This window comes from Lampris incognitus, chromosome 12, assembly GCF_029633865.1.
Source record: "Lampris incognitus isolate fLamInc1 chromosome 12, fLamInc1.hap2, whole genome shotgun sequence".
NCBI lineage: Eukaryota > Metazoa > Chordata > Actinopteri > Lampriformes > Lampridae > Lampris > Lampris incognitus.
This window is the reverse complement of record NC_079222.1, coordinates 32,456,320-32,478,045: the sequence shown is the minus strand read 5'-3', so window position 1 is coordinate 32,478,045 and position 21,726 is coordinate 32,456,320. Positions and strand designations below refer to the sequence as shown.

General features: G+C 44.3%; 1 protein-coding gene and 1 pseudogene across 1 annotated transcript in view; one reads left to right on the top strand and one right to left on the bottom strand.

The window, feature by feature from the left end:
- Positions 1-1,356: 1,356 nt before the first annotated feature.
- LOC130121621 (uncharacterized) lies at positions 1,357-12,224 on the bottom strand (annotated as a pseudogene).
- A 3,772-nt stretch (positions 12,225-15,996) lies between these two features.
- The window catches only part of ppp1r26 (protein phosphatase 1, regulatory subunit 26), a 32,012-nt gene continuing 26,282 nt past the window's right edge, over positions 15,997-21,726 (top strand). The window contains exon 1 of the mRNA XM_056291082.1: positions 15,997-16,508. The gene's annotated coding sequence lies outside the window, so the exon portion shown is untranslated. The remainder of the gene's footprint in view (positions 16,509-21,726) is intronic.

Below are 21,726 nucleotides of genomic sequence, written 5' to 3'. Positions count from 1 at the left end.
CCAGCATTGTAGCTACAGTAAAGGCTGGTAGGTGAACGACGCACTTGCCAGACACATGGGTGAAGCTAGGCTTGTCTACGATGCTGACTGTACGCATTTGCTGAAATACCTGCCTCCAACCTGACTCAAGCTTTCCACCTAACTTGGTGTCAAATTCTGTCTGCACCACTTAATGATGTTCATGCCTAATAGTCCCGGAAATGAAGGGGAATAGGGTAAATCTTTAACAATCAGGAACCCACTCTCAGGGATGGTAAGTCCTATGGCCTCCACTTCTAGCTCCAGATAACCTATGTAAGGTATATTCAACCGATCAACTGCAGTTATCTTTAACCACTCAAATGTAAAAATAAGGTCATTGACATTTCCAGATAAATGTTCCCCGAGGAAACTCTCTGAAATGGCACTAACATTGCTGCCAGTATCTAGTAGACATTATGCCTTTACATCATTTATTTTGATATCTACTGCTCGGCATTCACCAATTGCATGTTCTAGTATTCTTTCTCGGCTAAGTGGGGCTTTAGTTGAGCCACTAACCTCCCCTCGAATTGCCTGGCTCCTAGCAACCGAGGGAGCCAGTTTTCCTGAGCAGCAGAGGGCTCTGGCGTCCCCTTGTCCTGACGGCTATGTGTCTGTCTGGTGGCATCTCTTACCCAAGTGCCCTACCCCTCTACACTTGAAGCAGATGGGTTGCTCATCCTCATACCTTGGCAGCAGTCTATGTCCACAGCTTGACTCTCTGTCTGCTGGGCCTGGAGCGCTGCCATTTCTTTGAGCGCACTGGTGAGCTCTGACACATTTTTTCCTAATTCGGCTATGTTTATCTTGCTGGCCCACTGCTCTCTGAATAGTAACTAAAGGGTCAGGCTGATCCTTCTCTACTGCAATAGCTGCACAATGGGGCTCACTAAGTACCTCAGACTGTACTTGCCTGTTCTTCACAGCCCTGGGCCCCTGAGGCTTACTTTCTCCCATGGACCAAAGGATAGCTCATTGCGTATTTCCAGTCAAGACGGCGGAGAGAGCAGTTGATCCTTTTGCAAGCTCCGACACCTGATTTTTTTCCCTTACATCAAGAAAGACTACTTTTACACTGAAAGACATCAGTTTACATCAAACCACTATTGGGCAACTGCGGACAAAAGTGGGAGAGTTACGACTGAAAAAGACGACAGCTGCACCCGTGGCTAGCTAAGCTAACTAACTGGCTAAGCTAACTAGCTGGCACAAACAAAACTCAGCTGAAAACTATATTGCAGACTCAGGGTCCATAACAGATAAAGACGTGGTAAAAAAAATTAAAAATAAAAAAAAACGGCACAGGACAAAAAGAATCTCCCAACCGGGGAAGATTTAAAATCTTTGCTTGACTTTGTGATGGAGGAGGTTGCGAAAACGATTGTGGACCTGGTGGAAGAAGTCAAGGCCCTGAGACCACAAAACACAGAGAAGGATAAGAGAATCGTATTCCTGGAGAACCGGGTGAGTGATTTCGAGCAGTACATGCAAATGAACGACATCATTGTCACCAGGTTGGAGACTAAACCCCAGTCATACGCCCAGGCAGTGACGACAATGAACGGTTGGGGGAATTCAGTGAGCAGGACTCCAAATCTTTGGAGCAAAAGGTGACTTTTTTCCTTCAGTCTAAGGAAACTGAAGTGGACAACAGCGACACTGAAGCATGTCACCCTCTCCCTCGGAAATACAAGAGTGATAAACTGGCCATAATAATAAGGTTTTCGAACAGAAAGTATAAAACCGCATTGCTAAGGCAAGGAGAAAAAAGCTGAAGGGATCAGATGCCTACTTGAACGAATACCTGACTAAAAAGCATGCCAAGAATTGCCAAAAAGGCACGCTTCTTGAGAAAGCAGAGGAAAATCCAATCTACATGGTCAACAAACTGTAAAATCTTCATGAAATTAAACAGAACACCAGAAGAAACCAAAGTGCTGGTCATCAGAGACATTGAGGAATTTGATAAATACCAGTGAGTACAAAAGAACAACACAACAAGGTAATGAAAAATCTGAGAGTGACTAAATAAATACTAAATGCAATCAGCTATGACAAGTTCTGAAAGAAGTCATTCATCTCCATCTGGAGATAATCACAATCAGCAAACAACAAAAACTACAAAATATGACAAACTGGGATTGAAAACTTTTGAATATATTGAGCATAAAGCAGCACCCCACCTGAAGCTCAATCTGGACAAGACAGAGCTGATGTTCCTCCCGGGGAAAGGTTGCCCGCACCGAGACCTGGCCATCACCATTGACAACACCATGGTGACGCCAACTCGGACTGCAAGGAGTTTGGGTGTGATCCTGGATGACCAACTGTCGTTTGCTGAAAACGTTGCATCAGTTGCTTGCTCCTGCAGATTTCTCCTCTATAACATCAGGATTCACCCATTCCTCACCGACAAGACGGCACAGGTACTCATCCAGGATCTGGTCATCTCCCAGCTGGACTACTGCAACTCCCTCCTTGCTGGCGCCCCGGCGTCGGCCATCAGACCTCTGGAGCTTGTTCAGAAAGCTACAGTTCGTCTGGTGTTCAACCGCCCTAAGTTCTCCCACACAACTCCTCTTCTCATGTCTCTACACTGGCTTCCAGTAGCTGCTCGCATCCAGTTTAAGACTCTGGTGCTAGCCTACAGGGCAGTGAAAGGAACAGCTCCTTCCTATCTCCAGGCCTAGGTCAAGCCCTACACTCCCGCCCGACCACTTCACTCTGCTGCCTCTGGACGCCTGGTTCCCCCATCGCTCAGAGGCCCTTGCTGCCGATCGACCCGGTCACGGCTCTTTTCTGTCCTGGCCCCACAGTGGTGGAATGAACTCCCCACTGATGTCAGGACAGCATCTTTCGGCTCAGGTTGAAAACTCACCTCTTCCAAGAACTACTACCCTGTTACTTGCTCTTAGCACTTATTGTATTCACTCATTAAAAAAAAAAACTCTTTCTTTCGCTTTTACTTTAGCACTGGTTTTGCTCTTAGATGCTTGTTTAGAGAGAAGATGCACTTATGACCTCTGATGACTAGTAGTTCTCCTGATTTCCTACGTTAAATGCACTTATTGTAAGTCGCTTTGGATAAAAGTGTCGGCTAAATGACTGTAATGTAATCTAAATCACAAGATATGGAAAGTGATATCGATTCAGAAAATAATTTATTTAATAATATCAACAACTACTGTTATTACACAGAGGATCAGTTTAACACTAAGGTTAAGTCTGATCATAAAATATCAATTATCCACGTTAACGGCAGAAGCATATATGCCAATTTCCAAAAGATCAAAGAATATTTCAATCAATTCAAAAAACCATTCAATACAATAGCCATATCAGACTTAGTTCAGCCCTGAGAAGGGTGTGGACTTTGAGTTGAATGGATATGAACTGACGTATATATATATCCATCCATCCATCCATTATCCAAACCGCTTATCCTGCTCTCAAGGTCGCAGGGATGCTGGAGCCTAACCTAGCAGTCATTGGATGGCAGGCAGAGAGAAACCCTGGACAGGCCTTCAGGCCATCACAGGGCCAAATTGATGTATATAAACAGGAAAAAAAACACAGCCATTGAGGATGCACAAGCCAGTGCATTCTTAGGGCCGCTCCCAAGCCCGGATAAATGGAGAGGGTTATATCAGGAAGGGTATCCGGTGTAAAATCTTTGCCAAATCAAATATGCAGACCATAAATGAGATTTCCATACCGGATCGGTCGAGGCCCAGGGCTACCAACGACTGCCACCGGTACTGTTAACCAGCAAGGTGCCGGTGAAATCTCCCAAGAGCACTCAACTGCAACAAGATGGTGCATGGATATCCAATCCATACCGGAAGTTGTTCTTCTTCGTCTATTTTATTACAGTCCCGAACTGCTCCGCCATTTTACATCCAATGTCAATCCGTCTTTTTTATATTCTTTATTTGAGGAATGCATTTACAAACATTGAAGCAATCAACAATTGCTAAGATATATTATCCAAAATAAATAAATAATAATGCTCTACTGTGCTTCAGGGATGAGAGGAGCTATCCATTTTTCTGATCATCTTCAACTCAAGTGTGCAAAATACAATCATCTGACATCAGCTGTGCAGTGTAGTACTTTTTTAAAATACAAATAATATATATATAAATATATATTTATGCACACATACTTATACAAATACACACATAATACACACTGCATTATCTACACTGTTATTACCACTTAACTGCAGGATATACTTAGAAAGACACAATACAAAAACAAAACAAAATTATGAAATTGTCAAACAATTTCATGTCAAATAATTAATGTTCCTGTGTAAGATTAAAAGTTTGACATGAACCTAGTATCACTTGGCCCAAGTCTGACAGGGTAATATTGTGCAGCTGTTGAAGAAGTAGACCTCTTCTTAACAGACGTTTCACCAGTTTGTCATTTTGAAGGTTGTTTCTGTGTTCAAGGATGTGGCGCATCAGGAAGATGTGAGCAGAAGGCCCCATGTTGTTCAAAAAGTAATTTTTTCGCAGACAAGCAAAGAGTTGCTCTGCAACCTGACTGTTGAAAGCTGCCTGAAGTTCTGGAACAATGTGTATCCTTCTTGGTACATCCTGTGGGTCTTTTGTATTTGCCTGATGAAATTTGTCATACAGGACATAGTGTTTGCTTGAGCCTGTAACAGGATGGCCATTTGAATCTTGATGTTCAAGTTTCTCAAACAACCACGGGAGATGCACTTTGGGTTTGCCATGAGCAGCAGCCTCAACATTGTCATTTGTTGGGTCAGCAAGTCTTCCCTCAAACGGCTGGAATGGAGGGTTGTCTGTAACTCTCAAATTAGCATGGGCCACCAATCCGAGTGCAAAGTCGTAAACACAAACATTAGGTAAATGCTTCTATGACAGTAGGAGGTCTGCAAAATCCCTGGGGCTTTCTGCTCTGAGGTTGAACTTAATACTGTAAACAACTCCATGGGGGCACGTAATGACGGACCATCCACCTCTGAGAATACAAAATATTTAGTCTAACTTCCACCTTTATTTTATGTAATTATTGTAATAATTTTACATTTCTACACTCACCAGAGGCCCCCCAAATTGACTGAAAGACCTTGTCATAGGTCTGCCTGGTCTTCATCTCCTCCCGCAGCCAGTTAATAAGGTCCCCACGGAACCCCTTTGTGTCCACGTTGCAGGATTTGCACAGCTTTCGAATGGTGGATACCTACACCATAATATCTTGAGTCAATTAAATGTATCACTCTGTGGCGATCTGATTACTTTATTCATCCAAAAATGGAAATTCCTTTGGCTGTCAGCTCATTTATTTGTCTTTAAAAATAAGTTTAACTCATTGTGAGTGTTTTCCCTTGGTTGTGGCAAGAGTACATAAAAATAAAAACATATACCTTACATTGTAATGTTGCATTTCAGATGAATAATGATAAATGCATCTCATATACAATGACATTAAATTGTCATTTGCAAATGTATTTAATTAAAAATAAGAACAAACTAAACAAGATCATGGGTGACTGTACCTTCTGTTTTTGCAGCTCATCAGCGAGGCAGTCCTCTGTTATATCACCTAGCTGATGTTCACCAGAGGACCTCTGCAGTGGCACCTTTTCAAACTCTGTGTTTAGGACAGTACTGCTTTTCCTAGTCTCCCCTCCAATCCAAGGTGCCCAGTTGTCATATGTTGGTTTAACAACAAATGGGTTCTGTGAGGAGACTTCATGGAAAACATAGACATTAAAATACTGTTAATTCTGAGGAGCACACACCAACTTCGATGAAACTTGCTGGATTTTTATAATCTAGACAGACTCGCACTTACAAAATCCTCGGCTGATCATGTGCAGATGAACCGATTCCCAGAATGCCGGCATGTCGTGCTCACCATGAAAGTCAGTATGTGGTTGTTCCAGTTCACTAAATGAAATTGCCAAACACAACAGTAAATTTTACCCTTTAATGAATGATACTATTGTGAATAAATGTTATGTCAATTAAATATTTTACAAGATAAATATATAAATGGAAACTAAAGGGAGACATACTCTCAAGATTGAAAACTCATTTTCTGTGGAGGTCCATAATCACCACAGGAGGGTAGAAGCCACAATTTACACAAGAGTATTTGTACTCTGTGTTGCAAAGTGCCTCGAATTGGCAGTATCCTTGAAAAATTAAGTCAGTGGCTGGAAACTTCATCTTCCACAAAGTCTCAAGAGAGGTGATGACTCGAGACACGGACACATGATTCTATATTAAATACAAAAGAATAACAGGAAAATATCAGGAATGATACGAATACCCAGAAAAGTATCAGTAACAATTAGTAAGAGCAATCCCTGCTATCATTGTACCAGAAAATGTACTGCAGTAAATGCCTACAAAATTTATATTTCCTACACGAAATAATGCCAACACTTTACAATAAGGTACACAAAATTAGAGTAGTTACTGAGGAGCTAATGAGGAATTAACTATTACTTCACACACACCTGGAGATTGTGCCTCAAATACAGACAAAGTTGCAGCGTGAGGATGACGTGGTCATTGAAATTATTCAGACCATCTGTCCACTCCTGGTATCGGTACACCATTTGGCATTTGGTGCACCTTCTATTGTAAGTTGAGATGTCTGTAATGGACATAGATACAAACATTAGGGCATGAAATTAGCTGTATGTTATAAATCTCAAGATGTATTTAACTTACTTTCTATTACACCTTCCATGCCAACTACTCTGGCTTTTGGGGTGATTAGCTTGGCCTCCTCCAATTCAGGATTTCCTGGACACAGCTTGCATGTTTTTTCCGATGGCAGCAACTCCTTAGGGTAAGCTTTTCGAGCTGTGGCCTCTTCAGGGAGAGTGGCGGGTATTTTTTGTTTTCGTAAACATATCTCACAGTTCTCGCCATCCCTGAAGTTGGGGGTTGACTGACAGGGTGAGTTGTCACTGGTGATGTTGGTGGTGTGGTTGTGGTCTGAGGTGCAGTTATGAAAAGTTCTTTGCGTGTTTGAAAAAGGTGCCACTTTGCTATGTTTTTATGGGGACAAGATCTACGGGCCTTTGCACAGGGGCAATGCCAGGTGTTGTTTTTTACATTATAACTGACCATGACTCGGCCCAAAGTGCTGTAGTGGTGCAATAATGGCTCATAGATGGAGAGGCAAATTTTATTTTGCACACCACCAAGTTCCACCAACACACATAATGGGACATGAACTTCCTCAGCTTCCTTTTGTCTCTTTTTGCATAATTCCATCTTAGACTCTCCAAAGAACTTGTTTTGCACCATTTCAGACAGAACCTGGTGTTGCAGTGGTTCCTCGCTGCCAGTGGGGCCACAGTAATCAACAGAACGAATGTGTTGGCACAAGCTGTGGGAGAGGCCACTCCTTTGAGCTAGTAAATGATACTGCCGACAGTCCTCCATCTCGCATTTTGACACATGTTGCCGGCCCCACGTTTTGCTCTGCACATGCACCGGGACACCGAAACCCTTTGCGGTCTTCCAGACAGCATAAACACCATTATTTTGGTCAACACATGTGCTTTTAAGATGTGATTTGGCCGAGATATCTGTTTGTTGACTGTGTTTTCTTTTAATGTGTAATGTCAAATTCCTTTTGTATAGTACAAGGTTGCAGTGAGGGCAAGTCACACGGGAAGATGAAAGTTCTTGAGTGACTGCTTCCTCTGTGGTTGTAGCTGAAGGGGCGAGTGCATAAGAATGTTCCAGTAACTGCGCAATTAAGTTTTCAGATGATGACGGTGAGGACTGATGATGAGGTGGTGAGGACTGATGATGAGGTGGTGGGGACTGATGATGAGGTGGTGAGGACTGATGATGAGGTGGCACCACCACAACACATCTTTTAAAACAGTCACTCACATGTGGTGATACAAAGTCTTCCCGGATTATAGTCGTGTCACAAAAAGGACAATGAAAATGACCTTTGTCACGGCAAGGCATGTTGCATTTGCAGATTTTTTTTCTGTAAAGGGAGAGACATTTGTCTTAAAAACCTTAATGTCATAACTGAGAAACAAAAAATTACTTTACATTCTATAAACAATAACTTATACGATTGTTTTTTTTCCTTAATTGAAACTGTTATGACGATTTCAACAGGTGCAACATCTTATCAACAGACCTCAAACAGTGCAACTCAATTTTAACAATGCTTAAATATGACAATCTTATACATGCAAAAACACAAATATCCTTAAACATTACTATTACATGTATTAGTATATGATCTCCAACAGATACGTCTCATCAACATACCATGGAAATGCACTGCATTTTCTGTGTGGTTGTTTAGGTGTCTCTGGATCACGCTCTCATTTTTGGTTAAAAATTTGGGGCAGAGAGGACACCCAAACTCTGCTGATGCAAGGGTTACGTGCCCCAGACTGGCATCTTCAAACAAAATAGAGGGGTGCATCTGTAAAAAGGAGAAGTCAATCAACATTGATATCTGGAAAACATACTGAACATCATCCATATCTTTACAATCGAAAGGACTCGTGGTGGAGGAGGCACTAGTCTTTATATATCCACATGTGCATGTGTATTTACTGCACTGATGCAGTAATAAAACATAATACAAATGTATTTTTGCAGACACCCGGAGCTATAGGTTATTTATCTGACCCGGTTAATACCAGCTAATAGAAGTGAGTGTGTGCAAAGATGTTTTACACCCCAACACACCAAAAAGCAGATGAACACATACTAACCCCGCAGCAAATTACACATCTAAATTAAACAACACATCAAGCGAGAGCAGTAATAGTATCTGACCGACATAACACTCTTTAACGTTACACAGACATTGCTAAAAGGGAGCACAGCAGGCCTTGAGCAGCTAACGTTAAGTTAGCACCAATTATGCCCTCGTGTTTAGATAACGTTGTACAATGTACAATGACAATATAGTTTTCTAATTCTAATAATTAAAAAACTAATTCCCTTACCGTTCTTTCTCATACTCGTGCGGGTATTCTTCGTGTTCGTCTTTTTCCTTCTTCTTTCTTTCTATTCGGCGAATAATACACACGAATAATACTACTTCCGCTGTGACTTCCGGTGTAGATTGGATGTAAAATGGCGGAGCAGTTCGGGACTGTAATATAGACGAAGAAGAACAACTTCCGGTATGGATTGGATATCCATGCGCCATCTTGTTGCAGTTGGGTGCCTCTCGACAACTATGCTACTGTTGGGTGAAGGAGAAGGAGAGGGGGAAGGCATGTCCAGAGGCAGTCATAGTGCCAACTTTGAATGTTGGCACTATGACTGGCACACGGAGAGAGCTGGCTGATATGATGGAAAGAAGAAAGGTAGGTTTACTGTATGTGCAAGAGACCAGGTGGAAGGGGAGTAAGGCCAGGAGCATCGGAGGTGGGTTCAAACTCTTCTATCATGGTGCGAATGGGAGGAGAAATGGGGTAGGGGTAATTGTGAAGGAAGAGTATGTCAAGAATGTACTGGAGGTGAAGAGAGTGTCAGACAGAGTGATGAGTATGAAGCTGGAAATGAAGGCGTATTGATGAATGTTATCAGCGCATATGTCCTGCAAGTTGGGTGTGAGATGGAAGAGAAAGAAGAATACTGGAGTGAGTTGAATGAAGTGGTGGAGAGTGTATCCAAGGAGGAGAGAATGGTGATTGGAGTGGACTTCAATGGGCATGTTGGTGAAGGGAAAAGAGGTGATGAGGAGGTGATGGACAGGTATGGTGTCAAGGAGAGAAATGTGGAAGGACAGATGGTGGTGGATTTTGCGAAAAGGATGGAAATAGCTGTGGTGAATACATATTTCGAGAAGAGGGAGGAATACATGGTGATGTACAAGAGTGGAGGATAGTGCACACAGGTGGACTATAACATGCAAAAGGCGCGATCTGAAAGGGCTTGGAAACTGCAAGGCGGGGACAGGGTAGGCAGCATCGGATGTTGGTCTGTTGGATGACTTTGGAGACCAAGAAGAGGAAGCAAGTGAAGGCAGAGCCGAAGATCAAATGGTGGAAGTTGAAGAAGGAAGACTGTTGTGTGGAGTTCAGGGAGGAGTTAAGACAGGCACTGGGTGGTAGTGAAGTTATATATATATCCAGTGAGTCAAGTAAATTCTTCATGAGACAGTACAAGCCTGTGTCATGCCATAAGCAATCATCAGCTGTCAATAAAGCTTCTCGGGAAAGGACATACCATTTACTGCCTCGTCATGCACATCACGTGCACAACGTCTAATGGGGAAGGGAGAGGTGCAACATTCAAAAATTCAAAAACACGTGATTGCTAACGGGCCAATGGGGGGGGGGGCTTGGTATTTGTCTATTGGCATGTTTTTCTTTTTTTTAGAATTACAAAATAGGTGCTTATAGCTATGTCTGCAACTGCCGGCCAATTCACTCCTGTTATTCAATGTGGACATTTCTGGTTTGCAAATGATTAAATATTTTTTTCAGTTAGAGATAGATTGCACATTTTACTACTGGTTGAATATGCTTTGTTCTTTGAGAGGATTTTCCAGGTGGTTGAATAATTAATGTTTCTGTCTGCCAATGACCAAATATAACGGCTTAAAGATGTTACATTCTTTAAACGGTTGTTTCTAAAGCTACATGTGTGCATTAAACCTCGTTTTGAATGTTCCCTCTCAGACCAACGTATGTGTCTGTGAGTTATCTACCAAGCTACGGTGACGAGAAATGACAACGGCAAAATAGAGGCAAAACAGAGACTTTTAACAAAGTTGTATATATATATATATATATATATATATATACGTATATTTTTTGCTATATATATTTTTTCTTTTCTTTTTTGTAATGTATTAACTTAAAGTAGGTGAGAAGGGGTAGGAAAAAATAAGTGCATACTTCCTCCTACTCCTTTTCGAACATGTAACAAATAATCTGATGTATATGGAGAGTTGTTCGCTGAGTTTGATGTGTGGCTTTATTGATCACTTCAGATTATTGGCAATGGATTATCTGTATGTTATATCCTGCTTGTTTACATCATTCCATCCATTATCCAAACCGCTTATCATGCTCTCACGGTCATGGGGATGCTGGAGCCTATCCCAGCAGCAGAGTTGTAAAAACCAGGTCCAGGAAGTAAAAGTCCAAACCATGTATTTGCTCCACTCATGCACTACACCAGCAGATTCTAATCACCACCACTCCACAACGAAGTAGGGAAAACTAGCTAATGAAATCAGCTAGTTTAGTAACATAGTTGGAGCAAATACACGGTTTGGACATTTACTTTCTGGACCTGGTTTTTACAACTCTGCCCAGCAGTCATTGGGCGGCAGGCAGGGAGACACCCTGGACGGGCTGCCAGGCCATCATAGGGCCGACACACATACACACACACACACACACACACGCACACACACATTCATACCGAGGGACAATTTAGTAAAATAAAATAATTTTTAATAAAATAATTAAAATCCTGCTTGTTTACATGTTCGAAATAAATCTCATTCATTCATTCATTCATACATATTTCAAGAAGGCTAGACTGGGGTTTGTCCCTTATAAACTTGCGGTGCTCCCACCTAGGTGCTGGATCCCTCAACCCCTCAACAAACTGGTCTCTTAGCATTTAACCAGTCAAGGGAAGTTCCTTTGACTGTTTACCTACAGAACTTAAGACCTGAGACAAGGAATGGGAGTAATCACAGAGGTCCTCACCATCAAACTGCTTACAATTGTAGAAAATCTGCAAGAGCTGGGTAGCACTGCATTTTTCTCCAAATGCATTTCTCAAGAAGTAAACGATACGACTGGGCTGTCCTGGCCGGTCTCCCAAACACAGTCACACCTCCTCTAAGGCAGGACCTTTCAGCAGTGACGGAATAAAATCTAACTGTTCCTCCCCAGACTGTTCTCTAGCCCTCAAAACTCTCTTTACCTACTCAGTGAATTCATCCACTGACCTTCAGTCTGTAGCATATTCACCACTAAAGGCTTGGATCTGATGCTCACGTGGCATATATACATAAAAATGTGTAATACTACCACTAGCTCTATTAGCCATTGTCTCATCCCGCCACCTGCTTATTTCTTCTACTTGGTTCTGTATTTCCAGCACAATATTTGAATTACAATCTCCTTCCCCCGAGACCTGGTTACGCTCATTGACTACCACCCCTCCATCATCAGAGTCACTGGACATAGTTCTAGGTGTCACTTGCCTCAGTCCAAATGAATACAGTCCAATGGGAGTATCAAGGATACTGCTGGCACGTACCACTGGAAGATGAAGACTCTGCTGGTTCTGGAGGTCTGGGGACTCTGTAGCTGGAGCCACCGCAACGGGAACAGCCAAAGCTTCTCACTGGTAGCAATAATTGGCGCACACTGGAACTCCGCCGTCTCGCTGCTCACACACCAAACTGGCTACTGGGCTGGATTCCAATCTTCACCACTGCCACTAACCTAAGCTGCCTTACTGTTAGCCAATTTGCGCTTAAATAAACGCTACTCCTGGTACCAAAATTGTTTGGCCAATGGAATTGGGTACCACACAGGAAAGAATTATTCTTTTATTTCGGGCAATGCTGCACCTCCGAACGAGTTAATTTCCGAGGCTAGGAAAACACAATATAATGTACAAAATACGGTAGTGGGCTTACAACTGTACATTTAAGACAAACAAAAATACAACAAAACACATTCTTTTAGTCTCATGTTAACCCACTCAGTGTAATACTGAGAATTCAATTATCAGGAAAACGATACTCACGTTGAAATTATTCCCGTCAAAAAGTCCTCGCTTTGAGCTCCCGTTTCAGGAGAACACTATTAAGTCTCACCGTGAGGTCTGGGGGGAATAGAACATAAGACGTTTCTCTGCTTTAAAACTTCCCACGTTACTGTAAGCAGGGAAAATGCTAACAGATGCGGCTAACTAATATAACCGGTTATATTTTGCCCGGTGCGGGATTCGATACGAGGTGTAGTGCACCACAAGGCGACATCACTAACCGCTCGGCTAAAGGGTCAGACACGTTAGCTAGGAGCTAACGTGTATTATTAGTAGTTTACACTAGCTAGCGGGCCTGGGAAACCACCTCTTTTACTACAATCCGCGAACTCCGGAGCTTCCATAGAAAAGTCTTCTTATCGACGAACCATCGACTTAAAATATAGCTCCATACATTGACAATGTTATTTCCAAAATCTTATGTTAGTCAGATGTTAATGATCCACGGCGTACTTACCGATTACTTTCCACGATGCCCGTAATGCACGCTGCCAGGCTCAACCAGAACGGAAAGAAGATCGAGGACGCACCCCCGGCTCGCTTTACCTTACAATTTTCCAGACCGTGCCACCTAGTGGACACAAGTTGTAACTGGAAGTTGCGGACTTTCTTTTACAGGTACGTTACTTACGATTGTTTTCGAACAACGTTTTAACATGTTTTCTAAGACAACCATTGCTTTGTAGCTTATCCGGTGGGGGATATATTTTATTAACCACCTGGCTATACGTATATGAAACTAAGGTTTGAACCTGTGTTCGAAATACGTGGGAGCCAGGAGGCATTAGCTCCCTTGAAAGCTGTAAAACTCTAGATCTGTGGGGGTCTCTAACAAAATATTTTAAAAAAACATTATTTGATCACAAATAATGTATCTTTCAATGTTATTGGGATTCTTTATGTTAGTGAAACAATTTGTTTTAAATAAATATGTTTTCGAAAAGAACTACGCACCATTATTCGTCTGTGAATAGGACATTTGACTGCACTTCCCCACCGAGACGCTGTGGGGCGCTGTAGGATAGCCTAAAGCAACCTTGGTTTGGGGAAACTCGGTATGCTTGAAACGTTGACAGGGGCGCCAAGGTGCGGAGATGGAGCGTTATTAATGTTGTCTTAATATTGTCTTAGCTAGTCACATCAGGTAATGTGCAATATTTTTCACCATGCCTCCTCCTCGGCCACCAAAAAGAAAGCCTGCTGGAATTTGGGTTTAACAGCTCAAAAGCTAAAAAAAAAGTTGCTGATTCAGAAAAAGTCAGCGACGTTAGCGTTAGCGTTAGCGTTAGCTAGCTCCGCTGCTGCTAGCAACATTCCTGAAGAGGACTCGTTAACGAAGTAAGGCTCGATCAAGTCTTTTTGCATTTTCTACAGCATGGCTAGCTAACACTCTTTCAGATTAATTTTGAATTTCCCGTTTAGTTAGCAGTGTTTAGTATACTGTAACGTGCATGGATAAGAAGACACGCTGGCCGGTGACTCGCGGGTCTGACCCTTTAGTCGAGCGGTTAGCGACGCCTCCTGCGGTGTGGGCGACGCGGGTTCGCTTCCCGGCCGCGGCAGTTCCTGTGGTTGCGTTGTTCCCCGAATTCGCTACAATACGTTTATGTAAACTAACGTTATGCCTTCCTATAGGTTGGCCTGGGCTCTAATGTTAGTACATCTACTAACGTCGGGAATGGGACCACAGATGGACACGCTGGACTTCCTTGTCGCTGGCCGCTGTGCCATGCATTTGCCATTTACGTGTGTGAGTGAGTGTTAGTGATCTCGACTCTCGAAGTAAGCAACTAATTATCCTTGATTTTAACATGGCAACTGTTTTTTGTTTTGTTTTGGGTCAAATAAAAATATTGTTATATATTTTATATATAATAGGCCTATATAATATCCAGTCATCAATGTAATAAAAGAAGTCCCATCGCTGTGTGGGCATGAATTGAGTGCATGCGTACATTTTTTTTGCCTTGTTTTTGGAGACCCCCACGAAGCTGAGTTTATAATTCGAACCCTGGTTTGAACTCACCATTGAAGATGATTGTGTTTTCTGGTGTTTCAAGGGTGGTCATTCCAGAAAAGTTACTTGCTACCTTTGGGTCAGCAGTGTACAAACACTGCTGTAACATACTTAGTGAATGTGAATGGAGCATGTGTAAAGAGACATATGGATCAGAATGCTAGATGCAAAGAGAAAGAGCGTGGCTCCAGAACAGGCTAACAAACACTGGAGGAGACTGTGTCTGGGATTGCCATATTGATCCAGGAGATGACGTGAGGGACGCTGACACTGTCGCTGTTGTCTGTGAGCAGACACCGGAGGACCGTCAGAGCTCAGAGGAGGACTGACAGAGCTCAGAGGAGGCTGACAGAGCTCAGAGGAGGCTGACAGAGCTCAGAGGAGGCTGACAGAGCTCTGGAAAACCCTTCAGGTTCAGGATGCACAGAGCGCTCAAAGACAAATGGGCAACCCTCCTCAACGGTTGGACTTCTAGTGGACTCAGACACTATTTGCACACTTAAAGTGAAAACCGTGTGTGTGTGTGTGTGTGTATGTGTGTGTGTGTGAGTCCATCCATCCATCCATTTTCCGAGCAGCTTATCCGGGTCTCTGGGTCGTAGGGATGCTGGGGCCTATTCCAGCAGTCATTGGGTGGCAGGCGGGGAGACACACTGGACAGGCCGCCAGACTATCACACAGGGCCGACACACACACACACACACACACACACATATTCATACTTGGGACAATTTAGTATGGCCGATTCACCTGACGTACATGTCTTTGGACTGTGGGAGGAAACACGTGTTTTGTTTTCGTTTTGTTTGTTTGGGGGGTTTTTTTGTTGGGCTTTTTTTTGGGAGAAATGTTCAATTGAAGGGGAACATAAAAACATAAAAAGTGTCTGAAGTTTGAAGCTACAGGGGAGGAGGCTGTGGTGTGTGAGGAGATGTCAGTTAACCGTTATCTCCTGAAGGGGGGGCTAAGGTGTGTTGGGGGGCCGGGGGGTTCTATCAAAGGAGCTGCTCGAGTGCACGTGTACGTTTGACCTGCCTTATAATAAACTACCAATCGTAGTTTGATAACTTGTTTTCTTTGTCGTGTTTCTCCTGAGATATAATTTCCCACAATATTGCGTGATATACAACAATCTGCCAAACAGCTGTGTACAACTACTTACACAGTATTGTGTAATTTGATGTAAAGCCAGGAGTGACATCTTATTGCACCACAGGGTTGGCTAAATTAAAATATTCTAGCTTCACTTTACTCAAGTACTTCAACATCATCGCTGTGCTCTAAACATGCTTTAACCCGTAGTTAAATGGCATGTCAATGTCTTCATAAAGCCCTGGTAAAGTCTTACCAAAATAGGCCCTTTTTGTCAGCTTTACAATGCAACAATTGACATGGCGTGTGTCAAACGTCTAAACGTCGGAGTGCGTTCAAAGGGGGACGTCTTGCCACATGTGAACGTGGCCGGCCGCGGAGCGCGGGGCGTAAGGACGGCCCGCGGCCGGCGTAAGGACGGCCCGCGGCCGGGGCTCGCATCGCTAATCAGCGCCGCAGCCGTGGTTCATAAGACGACGAAATGCCGCGCTGAACCCGGACCGCGCCGAGCCGTCGCCTCAAGCCGCCGTGGACGTGTCCCTTCCCCTTTGTTCGCCGGAGGGATCCTCGCACAGACATGCTCGGTGAGTTAAAACTTTCCGCTCGCCGAAAATAGCGAGATGACAAACGGAGCGAACCGCCGTGGCACAATACCAACGGCTTTCTTAGCGGGGGGAAGACGCCGGGGCTTGCCCGGAACACGGAGGCCCCGTCTGCGGGGCCGAAGTCGCCCGTACCGACGGGTATTTCCCCGGCGGTTCGCACATATCTATCCCCCCCACACACACATACACACTCGGGTGTTAACTGTGGGAGAAGCGCCGGCGGTTGGTGCGAGTTTGGGGGCTCCTCCGGCCCCGATATCTCCGGTCGGGGAGTTTGGCGGTGCGACCGAGCCGGCCGTTTACCCGTAAACATGGTTGCTCTGCGGAGTCTCCTAGCGCTCTACGCCGGGCGTCGATGCCGTCCGAGCCGCCAGAGGGACGGGGGGACAGCCGCGGTGGCTGGCGCGTCAAGCCGATGATCTTGCCAATGGAGGAAACGCTGCTAAGCGAGGACATGGGGGGGGGGGAGAGGACGTGTAGCAGAAACGTTCACCGAGTACGTTTTGTCAGACGCAGCTTCGTCTGCACATACAACGTAAACAAAGTTAGTATAGCGGCGGATTCGCTATGTGGGGGGGTGGGGGGGTCTACCGTCCATCCACCCTCGAACATTTTAGTTCATTTGTCGGGAGTTTTGCAAGCCTTTATTTCTTTACGGAGGAATGCTTGATTTTAACTACGCGTTTGCGTGGTAGCCGCCCTCGCGTTATCTAGCGTCCGTTCCGGAGCGTTTGGCGGAGCACGTCCTCGGAAATTTCACGCCGCACGGCATGGCTCGGGACGTATCAGAAAGGTCGCCGGTTCGATCCCCGGCTCCTGCGGAGAGCGTGCCGAAGCGTCCTTGAGCAAGGCACTGAACCCTTAAGCGCTCCCAATGAACAGATTGTCCCCTTGCATGACAACCTCGGTCAGGGGTGTAAGCACAAAATTCTGGGCCCTTATACATAAGCAGCCTCTGTGGGCCCCTGTCCTCTTTTGTCTCTCACGCACCACTTTTTTTGAGCTCTAGCATGCTGTGTGTTGTTTACAATCACAGTACATTCATCTGTTTTGACTTAACTTAACTATCTTGCAGGGATTGAGAAAACTAGTTAGAACACTAATTAGTTAGAAATAAAAACAAATATGCAAACCGAAACAAACTTTTAATTCCGGGCTTCCCGAGGGCCCCCCTTCCCTTCTGACTCCTGGTAGCCCCCCCCCCCCCCCCACACGACCACGACCCCACTGGCCTCAGTCATTAAGTGTATGAATGTTTGTGTGAATGGGTTGAAAGTGAGGCGTACACTTGTAGAGCACTTTGAGTGGTCGGTAGACTAGAAAAGCGCTTTAAAAATGCAGTCCATTTACGCGTCTGCAAGATGCAATACACAAGATGAACGGTAGGGGCAGTATGGGGACAGTGGGTACGTCAGCAGCGACAATGGCGGAAAGTTTTGAAAACAACGGACCCGCAATTACCCGCATCTGTATGATGCGTTATTGCAGCTGCGCAGTGACAAATATGCTTTTTCGGAATAGCTGACCTGAGATCAGTACAATTTTAGAAGTTGACGTGGAAACCTGTAATAATAAATGGAAAGAAGACTATTTTTTCGCGTTTCTCTCGTGGATCTAAATAGAATCTTTTTCGCCTCTATTTATGTTTCATTATTATTGCTGGTGTAACTTGAGAGAGGACATGCGGGTGGCTTGTGTGACAGAGGAAGAAGTGGAGGACAGGAAGCGATGGAAACGGATGATCCGCTGTGGCGACCCCTAACAGGAACCGGAAGTAGTAGTAGTAGTCGATTGCAGGTGTAACTTCCTGTCATCATCCCAACAGGCAATTAACTAGCCAGCAAAACATTAGCTGATAGGCTAATGGTTTTTTTTTCTTGTTTCTTCACCACCAAAACACATTACCATTTGTGAAAACATTTTTATTATATCTGTTGTGATTGATTAGTGTTCAGTACTTGGGAGGTAGCAGTTTTTTAAAAGATGTTTTTCCACTTTTTTGACCTTGTTTGTCAGGACTGTAGAGAAAGACTGGAATAACGGGTTAAACAAAGTGTGGGGAAAACATGCAGCAAAGGTCCCATGGCCGGTGCATGCACAATCTGTGACGGACTGACGTCCGCATCTCGGTTGCTTTCAAACCCCAAAACACGCTGCGCCAGAAGTTGGTCCACCCCAAGGATCGGGTCCCCTGGCACAAACTGAACAATATAGTGTACACTGTTAAGTGCCAGGAGGATTGCCATGACTTGTACAGTGGGGAAACTAAACAGATGCTAGCCAAGAGAATGGCACAACAATAGGAGAGCTAACACATCAGGCCAGGACTCCGCAGTCTACACCATCTACAGACCAATGGCCACTCTTTCAAGGATGAGGATGTGCACATCCTTGATAGGGAGGAACGCTGGTTTGAACGGGGAGTCAAAGACACCATCTATGTTAAGAGGGAACGACCATCCCTGAACCAAGGGGAAGAGAGTACATCTGTCGCCATCTTACAGTGCTGTGATTGCAAGCATTCCCAAATCCTGTGTGAATAGTACACATGGCCATTGAAACTCTAGTTAATGGTCACGCCCATATTTGCATATTAAACTGGGCGTTGGTTTCAGTCATTATGCAACTGTATTGTTTATAAGGGGTGGGGATACCTGCAGTCAGTTTAGACTGCAGAGGTCACTTGTTGAATGATCATATGTATCTGAATACAGTGTCAATAATACAATGTCAATAAACGTTGTATTCAGATGAACTGATTCAACCTGAGAAGGACTTTGGTGCCACGCCTCCATGAATTACACACACAGATATCACCGGTGCTATCTGTGTGTAGTTTTCTTTCCAAGGCTGTAACCAGAATATATTGAATTACTATGATAGAATGTCCAATGCTGAATGTGTCACCATTCATACGATAGGTATTTTAACTTCTGTTGTCAGGTGAGAAACTCCAGTATTAATCCCCGTAGAGGTGCCACTCTTATGTATGAGGATGTGTGGAAGACATTTCATCACAATTAGCCAGAACAAAATCACCTTCTGAGTATATATCATGAAACGCCTTCGTTTACAAGGATGTCCACACAGGATTAAATGCTGGGCTTTCCCCACCTGCAACAGACCTTAAAGTGTTCAAAAACTTCCGAATCATCACATTTCAACACATGAAGGGAATATATGTAGAAATTACCATGAGTGTCAAGGGCCAATCTTTTGTCTGCCTCAGGTCCTTCAAATTTGCTTGGACCGATGAATGCCCTTCATCAGCAACCTGGAGTACTCTAGAGTAGGTCCACCACCATCTACTGCACCTTCAGGTGTTTGTTTGTAACAAAAAACACATCCACTCTGGCCTCTGGATGGAAACACCGCCGCCTGAAGGGTACTCCTCAGTGTGTTATGGACATTGCCAGTGTAGTGTCTGCAAATGTTGATCTGATCGCTAGTGGGGCATGAGGTGTGATCAGTCTTCTCCCCAAGTCGATTCAAATTGGTTCTAAGGTCAGCCCTGAATAGACATAAACACAAACGTTGGAAAAAGCAACAACAAGGGATTAAACGATGAGGCTGGCAATGCTCTATTTTTAATTGTCGTCGAATCTCACGAAAAGACCAAAACACAAAAAGATGGCCACTGTAGTTGTTTGCAAACTCTTCTCAAACAGGAGAAACTGTTGCGTTTGCTGGGGACTATTTTCTGCTGCAGTTTATTCCACACTTGGTGGTCTAGTGAGTACTTGTGGCAGCAGGACGGTGTGTGTGGGACTGAGTCTAAATAAAGTAGTGTGTGTTTCTATACTAGTAATGTCAGCCAGTGTAACAGTGTGGCTCATTGATGGCTTTTTTGATAGTATGGACAACAGTTGAGCTCTATGGCACAGAGGAATGAGCTACATCGAGCTTTGATACATACAGTACTTTTTAGGAGGATCAGTGCATTGTTGGCTTTGGTCTCCTCATTTGTTGATAGAGTGTAACGCATGACCAGACATCATCTTTATTTACAAGACATGTTGCGAAAGACTAAAAATGTGTTCCGCTCAAAGTTAGAGGTTGGAATTCCCCAGTTGAAATGTTCAGTTTCTGACCTCCAAGTGTGCCAAATGTTTTTTCTTCTGTTTTTTTTTCCCCTCCCCAATTGTACCCGGCCAATTACCCCACTCTTCCGAGCTGTCCTGGTCGCTGCTCCACCCCCTCTGCTGATCTAGGAAGGGCTGCAGACTACCACATGCCTCCTCCGATACATGTGGGATCGCCAGCCGCTTTTCACCTGACAGTGAGGAGTTTCGCCAGGGGGACGTAGCACGTGAGAGGATCACACTACCCCCCCCCCCCCAGTTCCCCCTCTGCCTGAACAGGCGCCCCGGCTGACCAGAGGAGACGCTAGTGCAGCGACCAGGACACATACCCACATCCGGCTTCCCACCCGCAGACACGGCCAATTGTGTGTGTAGGGACGCCCGACCAAGCCGGAGGTAACACAGGGATTCAAACCAGCGATTCCCATGTGGGTAGGCAACGGAATAGATGGCTACGCCACCCGAACGCCTCAGAGTGTTTCGATTTTGAGGCATCAAAATAGAAGCAGACAGACTGGGTCTGCTGTTATTTTACAACAGCCAAGTAAAAGTTAATGGGAAAGGGGAGGAACAGCTGTCTGGTGAAAGCCTCGCTTCTTCTTAATTAAATTAGGGAATAGATTAACTTGTGCCGCCGATATGCAGTGACCGATAACGGGAAAGCAGCTGCCTGGCACAAGTCCACTGCCTCAAATTTGAGCCCACATTGCATTTTTAGCAAGAAAACACACAGACTAACATTAGGTCAACACAATCAGCAGTTCGGCTACTTACATGTTGTTCCCTGGGTTCCTGTGTGTTCGCGCCCAGACGACGCTGCGTTTGATTTATTGTTTCCTTGCCAAATTTGTGGACTGCCTGACCGTCCTTAAAGCGATGCCAGAACCCGTCGTTGTCTGCAGCACTTTAAAAACAAACTGATGCCCATGCTGCTCATGTTAAACGTAGGAAACTTTCATTTTCAGTCATCCATCCTTTTCTTCAGACTGTACATGGAGCTCCAGATTGCCATCGAGAGTTGAATACAGTTACAGTGGACCCTCCTGAACTTGCCAGATGGAGTCATTCCTATACCAACGCTGTTTAAATAATCTGGTTATCGTGATCAGACAGTC